Source organism: Elephantulus edwardii, unplaced genomic scaffold (assembly GCF_000299155.1).
Source record: "Elephantulus edwardii isolate Elephantulus edwardi_28Jun2011 unplaced genomic scaffold, EleEdw1.0 scaffold00264, whole genome shotgun sequence".
In the NCBI taxonomy this organism is placed as follows: Eukaryota; Metazoa; Chordata; class Mammalia; order Macroscelidea; family Macroscelididae; genus Elephantulus; species Elephantulus edwardii.
In genome coordinates this window covers 2,961,194-2,972,543 of record NW_006400014.1, presented here as the reverse complement: position 1 = coordinate 2,972,543, position 11,350 = coordinate 2,961,194, and positions in this window count along the sequence as shown.

Genomic DNA, 11,350 nt, shown 5'->3' with positions numbered 1-11,350 from the left:
AGAGAAGATAGAAGGAATTTTTGCTATGAGTCACTGACAACTCGATAGCATAGAACAACATGATTCTGAAAGATGGGGAATGAAAAAGGAAGACCAAGTTTAAATTGTAGTGTTGGTGAAGAGTATTGAATATCCCACAGACTCCCAAAAGAACAAATCAATCTATCTTAGTGGAAGAGCAACAGGGGTGCTCCTTTGGAGGCAAGCATGATGAGATTTTTGCCTCACATATTTTGGGCATGCTTTCATTAAGAGTCAGTCCTTGAAAAAAGTCATAATACTGGGAATTGCAGGGGGTCTACAAAAGAGAAGACAGGCCTTAACAAGATGACACGGTGACTATAACAATGGGCATGGATGTTATTGTAAAAATAGAATGATATAGAGTAAGAGGTGCCCAGAAGGGGAAAGGAAGAGGGGAAGGGGACACAAAAATGGGAAGAGTAGAAATCACTAAGTAGAATTTGGTGGGCAGATTGGGGGTGGGGTTGAAAGAACAGGAAAAGTTCAATAGGGACTCGAAAAGATGGGATATCAATAGTCAATATAGATCAATAGTAATTAATGGTATAAAATGCAATGTTTAGTAATAATTGTATAAAACACAATGTAAATGAAAGATTGTATAAAACACAAAATACATAAATCACACACACACACACACACACACACACACACACACAGAAACTTGCCCCTCTCCCCCACAAAAACCACCCCCCAACAAAATAATGGGCTCCAGCATGCAGGAGATCATAACTAAGGTGAAGAATCAAGCAAGGTTCAGATCTGTTGTTAGTAGAGTTGCTTTGTGTCATTAGAGACTCAATGGCACTTAATAGCAACAGTTATAACAAGAACGAGGCTCAGAACTGTTTAGTTTCAGACCAAAAGATCAGTTAGTACCAGCCTCTCCATGGGAAAAAGATGTGTCAGTCTAATTCCATAAAGATTTACAACTGTGGGAACCCACTGCAATAGTTCCCCTCTGTCCTATAGGGTAATTATGAGTTAGAATAAACTCAATGGCAACAGAATTGTTTTACTAAAACTATGGAATCCTTGCATAGTGTAAATAGTATGCTTGGCTACAGCCAAAATGTGGGAGATCCAAGTGTATCCAAAGGCATCTTAGAAAAAAGGGCTGATAATCTATGTCAGAAAGTCAGTCACTAAAAATCCTATGAAGGATCAATGTATTGTGACATTTATGGGACCATGAATTGACTTGGAGCATCTGAAGTCAGAATTGGTTGTGACGTCGGTTTTTTTCTTATTATAACTTTGCCTAGTGAAGTATGAGGGAAATAAAGTCATGATGAATGAAAGCACACAGAATAAAATAGAAATAGATAATAGAGACAAATGAAAATTAAACAATTGAATATAAAATATCTGAAATAAATAATTTGCCAGGGCTAATAAGCAAATCATACAGGGCTGTTGTACATAGGGTCGCTATGAGTCACAAACGACTCAACGGCACATAACAACAACAACAACAACAACAACAACAATAAGCAAATCAATACAATAGAGATGAGTCAGTTAAGTTGGGGGGAAAAAAGAGCAATAGAAATATTCTAATCTGAAAAAATAGATGTAAAGATCTTTTTTAAAAGAAGTATCAGATTTCTCCTTCTGGTCAAGATACAGTGCTGGAAGGGCAGATTTTCCCTCTTCCTTTATATAGAAAACTGCACAAAATGCATATAACAATGGCTTTCTCATTTTTAGCCAACCAGAAGTTCAGAAGTTAATAATACAAGAGATTACTATTATTATACCTATCTCTTCCTCCAATCCTGCTGCCACTTTTTTATTACAAAGTCCAGTTTCTCTAAGAAATTGATCAGCATACAGATTGACAAGATATTGAGAAGGGATACAACCCTGGCACGCACTTTTCCTGATTTTAAACCATGTAGTGTTCCCTTCTCTTTTCAGACAACAGCTTCTTGGCCTAGGTATAAATTTTGTATTAGCATAATTAAGTGTTCTGGGATTTATGTTCTTCTCAATGTTAGCCATAATTTGTTATGATTGACAGAGTCAAATGCCTTTGCATCATCAGAAAAGCACAAATAGGCATTTTTCTGGAATTCTCTTTCAGCCAAGATCCATCTGACATCAGCAGTGCTCTTCTAAATCCACATTGGATTTCTAGCAGTTCTCTGTCATTGTACTTTGGCTAAACACTTTAAAATTATCTCCAGTGATATTTTGCTTGCATATTAAATTAGTGATATTGTTTGATAATTTCCACACTTTTTTGGATCGTCTTTCTTGGGATATGGATCTCTTCCAGTCAGTTGATAACTGGGGCGATGTTATTACCTGTGTTGGAGTCAGTATGACTGGCTTAGGATAAGACAGAGTTCAGATCTGTTATTCATAGGGTCGCTATGAGTCTTGCTGGACTCAATGGTGCTTAACAACAACAACAAACACCAAATAAGGATACTACCCAAAGTAAAGCATGGGGTGGAGTGGGGGGAGAGGAAAGAATGAAACTATAAATAGTGCTTCAGTGACCTATGAAACAATATTAGCTGAATAATACATATATAATTAAATCTCCAGGGGGAATGTTGGAAAGGAAAAATATATGAAGAAATCATGGCTGTAAGGTTTCCAAATTGGATATAAACTATAAACAAAGATCCAAGGTGCTTGTTAGACCTTACACACAAAAAACCTTTTAAAAAATTTATAAAAACTTGTATCTTCACTAAATAGCTGAAATATAGAGAAAAAAGAAAGACTTTAAAAGTAAACAGAGGGGCATGTTTTGCAAAGAACAAAGGAAAGAATGGCACATTTGTCTCAACAGAAGTTACACAGAACAGAACACAGTGGAGAATGAGCTTTAAAAGAATGGAAGAGAAAGAAATTGGTGACCCATAATGATAAAATACATTTTAAAATGGAAATAGTTATGTTTTGTGACTTTTTAGATGAGAAAAATGGAGAAAGAAAAAATTTGTTTTCATGTTTTAAACTTACACATTACACATATCAAGATTGTAATGTCTAAAACAACAACAAACTAATATACTGAATAATGTGTTAATAAACATTAACATTATTTTTTTTCCCAATGGAAGACACTGAATACAATATAAATACAGTTCAACTCTTGGGCAGGTGTTTCTAACTCTCATATTCTGTACTATATAAACCATTGCCACTGAGTCTAATTTCGACATATAGAGACCCTATAGTACAGATAGAACTGTCTCACAGGGTTTCCAAGTCTGTAAATCTCTATGCAGGCAGACTGCCATATCTTTTTATGATGGGTTTGATCCAACAGTCTTGGTGATTGGCAGTTGAATCCTTAATTAACCATTAAAGTACTAGGGCTCCTCACACTATATAAAGGACCCTCAAAATTAAACCAACCTAATTAAAAAACTTGGTTGAATTAAAAATGAGATTTAAAGTTTCTTTTAAGAAACACTTCAACAAAGACGATATATGGATGGTTATTAAGCACATAAAAAGATGTTCGAGATCATTAACCATTATGAAATGCAAATTAAATATATAAGATTCTACTAAACACACATGCAAATAGCTAAAGTTAAAAAATCTGACAATATCAAGTTCTGATGGGAGTGTTGAGCTGCTGGAATGATCAAATATCGTTGATGGGAATGCAAAAATGCTACAGCCATTTTTAGAAGACAGCCAGAAAGATGTCTTTGTTAGATATTATCTTTCCATACAGCTCCATTGTCTTACTCTCAAAAGTTTATGCTAGAGAAAGGAAACCTATTCACGTAGAAACCTGCAATGACTCTTTATATCAGTTCTATTCATCATCATCTAGCAACAACACCAATGTCCTTCACTTAGGTGGATGAATTAGTAAACTGGTACACCTATACAATGAAATACTATTCAACAATAAAAAGGAGTGAACTACTGATACGGTGCTATCAGCTACCTTTGAACTCTAGTGTAGACTGTACGGAGTTGCACTGCTAACTCAAAGGCTACAGCTCTCTGGTAGTTTGGATCTGCCATCAGCTCTGAGGAGAAATGATAGATAATCTCCTCTCATGTAATTTACAGCCTTGAAAACCCAATAAAGCATCAGCTATAACTTGTTTCAGACTCGACAGTAATGAGTTTTGAGTGTTTTGCAAATTGACATAGAAAACGATTTAGTTTAATCACATTTTTGTTGAATGAAAGAAGTTTACCTGGAAAGGTTGCCATATGACTATTTCTGTGATATTCTTTTGGGGAATAAATCAGTGGTTGCAAGAGGTTAGAGGTAGGGATAAAATGTGACCCACAGAGTGATAGCTTTAAGCAGTTCTTTGGAAGTCAGGAATACTCTGTGTCCTGGCAGTCAGTGTTATTGCATGATAGAAATATAAACAACTATATATTGAATTTATTTAGTGAACTATTATTTAAAAGAAAATAAAATTCAAGTAAATGAAAAAAGACTGAAGATGTCAGCTGGAATAACCTTGTAGAATTCCAAGTAGGAAAGACAAGAAAAAACCTAAACGTCAACACATTATGAGACTGCTGTGAATTTTAAGACTATCAAAAACCAATCAAAAATTCTACAATTATGTGAGAGAAAAAAATTTCACCTCAGAAGATATGAAAATCAAATTGGCATGAGATGTCTAAAACATTTTTCTGAATGCAGGAAGACAATGAATATTTGTAAAGTACTGCTAAAATATAAAAAAAACCACCTTGCTTGTTGAAACTGAGGAGGACTTGAAGCACTTGCAAGGACTGTAGACTTCAATATGGGTTGAAGTTCAACATCAAGAAGACAAAGATTCTCAGCACTGGGCCAATTGGCAGCACCATGATAGATGGAGAAAAGATTGAAGTTGTTAACAATTATAGCTTGCTTGGAGCCACAACCAACACTGTTGGCACCACCAGTCAGGAAATCAAAGGACGAATTGCATTGTGGAAAATCTGCTCTCAGGGAACTCTCTAGAGTATTGAAAAACAATTATGTCAGTCTGGAGACTAAGGTATGCCTCATCTAGTCCACCGTCTTTGCAATTACTTGCTATGCATCAGAGAGCTAAGCAATGATTAAGGATGAGAGAAGAATAGATGCCTTCAAATTGTGATGCTAGAGAAGAGTCTCGAACATACCAGGGACTGCCGAGAAAACAAACTGTTCTATCTTTGAAAGGGTGAAACCAAATTTATCCTTGGAGGCTAGGATTTTGAAGCTCCATCTCACATACTTTGGGCATGTGGACAGGAGAGACTGGTCCTTGGACAAGGACATCATGCTCGGAAGGATAGAAGGACAGTGTAGGAGAGGAAGACCTCGGGTGAGATGGAATGATACAGTAATTGGGGCAATGGGGGTTGTTGTGTCAAGATTAGTGAGACTGGCTCAGAACAGGGCAGGCTTCAGAGCTGGCGAACATAGGGTCATTATGGGATGAAGGCTACTTGATAGCACATAACAATAAAAACACAATTGATGAAAAGGGGTTTTAAACCTAAAATTTTATATTCTGCTCTGTCCATTTGCTGTACAAAGTTAACTTGTGGTTGCTGTGATGCTAAACACTGTGACACTGATATGTCAAATGTGATAATGGTTTCCCGTGGTGGATGGTGTTTGTGGAGCTCCCTGATTAAAACAAGCTTGGAAGCAGGAGAGGCATCCACTTCCAAAATAGCTTGTCTCTGAAAACTCTATGAACTTGAAGTGATGAAAGTTATACAAATGTTCAGGTCTTTCATTCATAGGGTCGCTACGAGTCGTCTACGACTTGAAAGCACTTAACAACAACAACTCTATTTTCATTAAAATTTTATATAAATATTTGGATGCCTGCAAAGTCACAGAAAGATTATAAAGTTCACACTGAAGTTGGTTTGGAAGGAAATATGCAGGAGAAAATGAATCCAATAGTGGATGCAAGAGATAAATAAAACGGGTCTACTCAAATATTCTAGTAAAAGTTGAGAATTTTTGTCTCTAATATTAAAGATAATGAAAAGAGGAAACATATACTAAATAACTCAAAATTAGCAAGAGGAAGTTTGAAATGTGAATGTGGGAGAGTAGATAAAGCTCTTGTTTGGTTAGGGTGGAGCTATAGATATAAACTTTTTTTTAGAAGAATATAGGAATAGAAAGATTATAAAGAAAACAGGAAATGTTCAGTAAATTGAAATCAGAAAGGAAAATCTTAGCAACAAATCCTCTTATATAATTACTCATTTTAAAATACAGTTTGCCTGGTTAAACACTCGAAGACAAGAATTTTCCATTTGTATTTTGCTTAAAAATCAGCTTTTATTTTAAATGAACCCCAAACTGGATTTTAAGAAACAAAATCCAGCTCACTCTTACATAATTGATTGTGACCCATGAAGACCCTCCATGAGACTACAACTCTTTCAGGATAAGATTGGAGACTACTCATCTCTCTCTAAATCAGGAGCTAGTTGAATCCAACATCTGACACTTTGGTTTGGAGTCAGATGTGAAATGCACTATTCTACCAGGAATCCTTTACAAGACTACAGTATAATGAAGCAGAAGGTTTGAAAATAAATATTAGCCAAAAGAAAGTGGATACAGAAATATTTATAACGAACAAAGTAGAGTTGGGAACAAAATAGTAATATGATGAACAGAAAGAGTCATTATATAATGGTAAATGTTTTGTTTCAGTAAAATGTTATAATAATTTAAACATATGTGCCATCAATAAAATGGCTGTCTTGTCATTGTTGTTAGATACCCTTCAATCCATTTTAACTCATAGGAATCCATGTGACAACAAAGAAGTACCCTAAAGGCGTTTATAATGGGCAATAGTAGCAAATGGTTAAGCATTATAGCTGTTGTTATGTGCAGTTATGAACGATAGCTCTGAACCTTGTCCTATCTTGAACCAGTCTTACTGTCTCTAACACATTTGCACCCACTGCCACAGTCACTGCATCAATCTGTCTTATCCAAGATCTCCCTTTCCTATGCTATCGCTCCACCCTTTGAAGCTTGATGTCCTTCTCCAAGAACTCGTTTGTCCCTCCTGGCAACATGCCCAAGTTATATGAAACAGAACTTCACAATCCTTGCCTTGAAGGAGCAACTTGGTTTCACCCTCTCAGGACTGACCTATTTGCTCTCTTAGCAGTCCGTGGTATGTTCAATACCCTTCTCCAGCACCACAACTCAAAACCATCTATTCTTCTGTCATCCTGATTAATTGTGTAGAAAATATGAACTTGTAACAGGAATGAGGCTGGAGATAGAATGATAGAATTTTTTTATAATAAATTATTTATTCCTTGCAAATACTTTTTGCAAAAAACCATACACATGTACCTCACCTAATGGAATACACAGGAATCAGCTTGATTACATCTGTGGAAAGAATTATTGGAAAAGCTCATTATCTGCTGTGAAAACTAAACCAGGTGCTGATTATGGAACAGACCATCAACTACTCATGTGCAAGCTCAAATTGAAGCTAAATAAAAACCAATCCGTAAGAACGAAAATAAAATCTTGAGTCTATCCCACATTAATTTAAAAACCATCTCAACAACAAATTTGAGGCCTTAAACACTGATAAATCGAAGACCAGTGGAACTGTGGAATGATACCAAGAATATAATCCATGAAGAAAGCAAAAGTTCATCACAAAGACAATGGAAGAAGAAAAGACTGAGATAAATGTCAGAAAAGACTGAATATAGCACTAGAACGCTGAGAAGAAAACACAAAAGGGAGAAACCAAGTTAAGCACTAGCCTAATGCAAGTTGAAAAGTTAGCAGTTTGATCTTATCATTTACTTCAGGATAGAAAAATATAGCAGTCAGCTTCTGTAAAGATCATAACCTTGAAAATCCTATGGGATAGTTCTACAAGGTTGCTAAAATTGAGACTCAATTCCATGGTGATGAGTTTGGCTTTATTTGGATAGGTTTTCCAGGGTGCATTGTTTATGGGTGCAGATTACCAGTCCTTTTTATGCAGTGCCTTCTGAGAGAGTTCAAACTGACAGCCTTTTAGTCAACAACAAATGTTCAGCCATTAAAACAGTAAAGCTCTATAAAATAGTTTGAAAATACAGAAAATAAATTTTATAAAATTTTATGGATAAATTGTTATCCCCATTTCACAGTTGGATTGTTTCAATACATCTTTTGTCAACTAGCTCATCACATAGATAAAAAAAGAAATTATTAAAATGTGGAAAGTTTGGATGACCTAATAAATGTAAGTCAATAAACAATTAAAGGAGATATATTATTTACTGTTGTGTTGACTTATTAGGGAGCTCTGCTGGCTTATTGGTAAGGAATTGTGCTGCAACCTAAAGGCAGGTGGTTGATATCTACCATGTGTTCCTCGGGAGAAAGATGAACAATCTCCTCCCATACAATTTACAGCCTCTGAAAACTTACTAAAGAGCCAACTATTAGTCAATTCCAACGTTGATGTCCCATAACGAAACTGTCCATGGTTTTGAGTAATTCTTTTTCTTGCATTCATTTTCTATTGCTGTGTAAGAAATTGCCTCAAATGTGGCAACTTAAAGCAACACAAATATTTATGTAGATCAAAAATTCATGACAGTAAAACTAGATTCTCTCCTGAGTATCTCACTGGATTAAAATTGAGATATTGGCTGGGGTTACAGCTCTCATCTGGGTTATAAATCCTCTTGCAGGCTCTTTCATTCTGTTTGCTGGCAGAATTCAACTTACTGTTATTGTAAAACTGAGATCCTCATTTCTTTGCAGGCTGACTCGTCTCTGCTCTAAGTACCACCCACATTCCTTTCAGTGTTCCTCTTCAAACCATCTTCAAGCCAATAAAGATATATCAAATCATTCTTATGTTTCAAATGCCTAAGACTTCTACCCTCATTTTCTGCCACCAGTTGAAGACAGTTCTTTCTTTTTTAGGGGATGTGTAAGTAAATTAATCCTACTTGGATAATCTCTCATGTTCAAGCAATTGTGCAATAGAATTAAAAAAAACCAAGGAATTGAGATCTAATTCACAGATACCAGAGATTAGAAAATGGATTCTTGGGTTCCTTGCTTAGAAATTCTGCCCACCCATACCTTCTCACTAATTTTTGTCCCTTGAGTTCTTTTATTTTTATTCTGTGAAATTCCATACATAGTACTTTCCTCCCCTGGGAATACAAAATCTACATTATGGAAACAAATTGTATTTCATAATTTTCCATTTGATCATCTCTTTAGCCCAAAGGTATGATGTTATTTCATTCAGACATACAAGAGATTTTGTAAATCTGTCATTTTGTGATTGATATCCATATTATGCTCACAGGAGAAGACTGAAATGTTGATTCTTTGGAATTTATAAAGATTTACCTTGAAGTCTAGTTCATATATACTTTTTGTGAATGTCATATTTGTTTTCAAAATGAGTTGGTTGTCTCTATTTTATATAAACTTTTACTAATAGCATTATTAAAATCCTTCATGTTTTCTTTACTGTCTTATCTGTCAGCTACTGAAAGAAGTATATAAAATTTTCAACTAAAATTGTTAATTGATTTATAGTCCAGGTAATACTTAGAGCTGAGGTAACGTATTTTGCAGGGAGTTTTGCTGCTAACCCAAAGGCCTTACCTCGCCAGTGGTTTGAAACCACCAGTGGCTTCAAGAAATAAAGATGGGGAATCTCTTTCTGTGAGGTTTACAGCCTCAGAAACCCAACGGAGGTTCACTATGGGTTAGCTATTTCAGCTTTATGACAATTAAAGAGAGTTAATATTATAATTTTAGAGCTATTTTTAGGTATATATGCATACCTGGGTATTATATACTTAATTTCCATTATTTTCTACAACCAGATTGAAGAAAAATAAATCTATAAATGCAGTGGTAAAGATCTTTCCTCTCTACCCAAAAGGACATAGTTCAAATCCATCAGTGCTGCATGATAGAAAGACAGGCAATCTTTGAAAATCTACTGGAGGGTCAACTGTGAGTCTGATTACCACTCAGAAACACATAACAACAACAATAGATGAATATGTTTTCATCTGTGAATTGGAACATTTGCTTAGGAATACATTTAAGAGCATATCAGAGGTTAGTGAATTATTAGCAAGTGATTACCAAATAACTAACAATTTAAATAAAAAAAATACAAAATGTTGAAGATTCTACAAGGAACTAAGGTGCACCCCACTTTCCATTTTCTAGATACCAAGAATGTTGGCGTTCTTGTATAGCAACCCTGTGCACACTAGCTCTGAACCCTGTTCTATCCTAAGCCAATCTCCTTGTCTCTGACACACCTATCTTCATTACCCCACTTATTGTATTGATTCATCTCATCCAGGGTCTTCCTCTCCTGTGCTGTCCCTTGACCCTGCCAAACATGATATCCTTCCACCCCCAGCTACATGCACAAAGTATGTGAGATGGAGTCTTAAAATTCTTGCCTCCAAGGAGCACCTTGGTTTTACTCTCTCTAGGATAGACCTGTTGGTTCCCTTGGCAGTCTATGGTATGTTCCTAACTCTTCTCTAGCACCACAACTCAAAGGTATCAATTCTTCTTTCGTCATCCTTGATCATTGTCCAGCTCTCTGATGCATAGCACGTAATTGCAAAGAGTATGGCCAGAATCACACACATCTTGTTCCCTAGACTGACCTCCTTCCTCTTCAGCATTCTGGAGAACTTCCTGACATATATCAACTAAGACCAAAAATAAGTCACTCCATTATTGACATGCACAAAATATATCACATTTTCTGTTGTTTTATATGCAACATTAATTCTTGAGCTTCTTCAGTTGTGAACAAGAAGCCTATCCCAAGAAGCATTCAACTGTCTAGCAAAAGAGAACTTCACCACAATGGATGTTGCTATACCTTTGAAGCTTCTCTGATGTGACAACAGAGAGTCACAGATAATCTCCTCAGCATGTTAAATAAGTGAGGACCTGTTTCAGCATTGTAACCATATTAGTTTGAAATATCAACAACATGAAAGAAAGGTTCCAGGTTGGAAAATGTTGAATCCCATGTGCCTATTCTTTTGTAACTACTTTACATTTTCTATAAGTGGTTATTGTCGAAAGTTGGAACTATTGACACCTTCTCAAGTGAGAATAAGCATGAGTAGAGAAAAAGAAACAAAAAGAAAATTTCATAAGAAAAATACATGTAAGGGATGCAAGCAAGATTCTACTGAAGATTATCCAAAAACGATTAGAACAGCACATCAACAGAGAACTTCCGGAAGTCCAGGCTGGGTTTAGAAGGGGTCGTGGTACTAGGGATATTGTTGCTGATGTTAGATGGATCTTGGCTGAAAGCAGAGAATACCA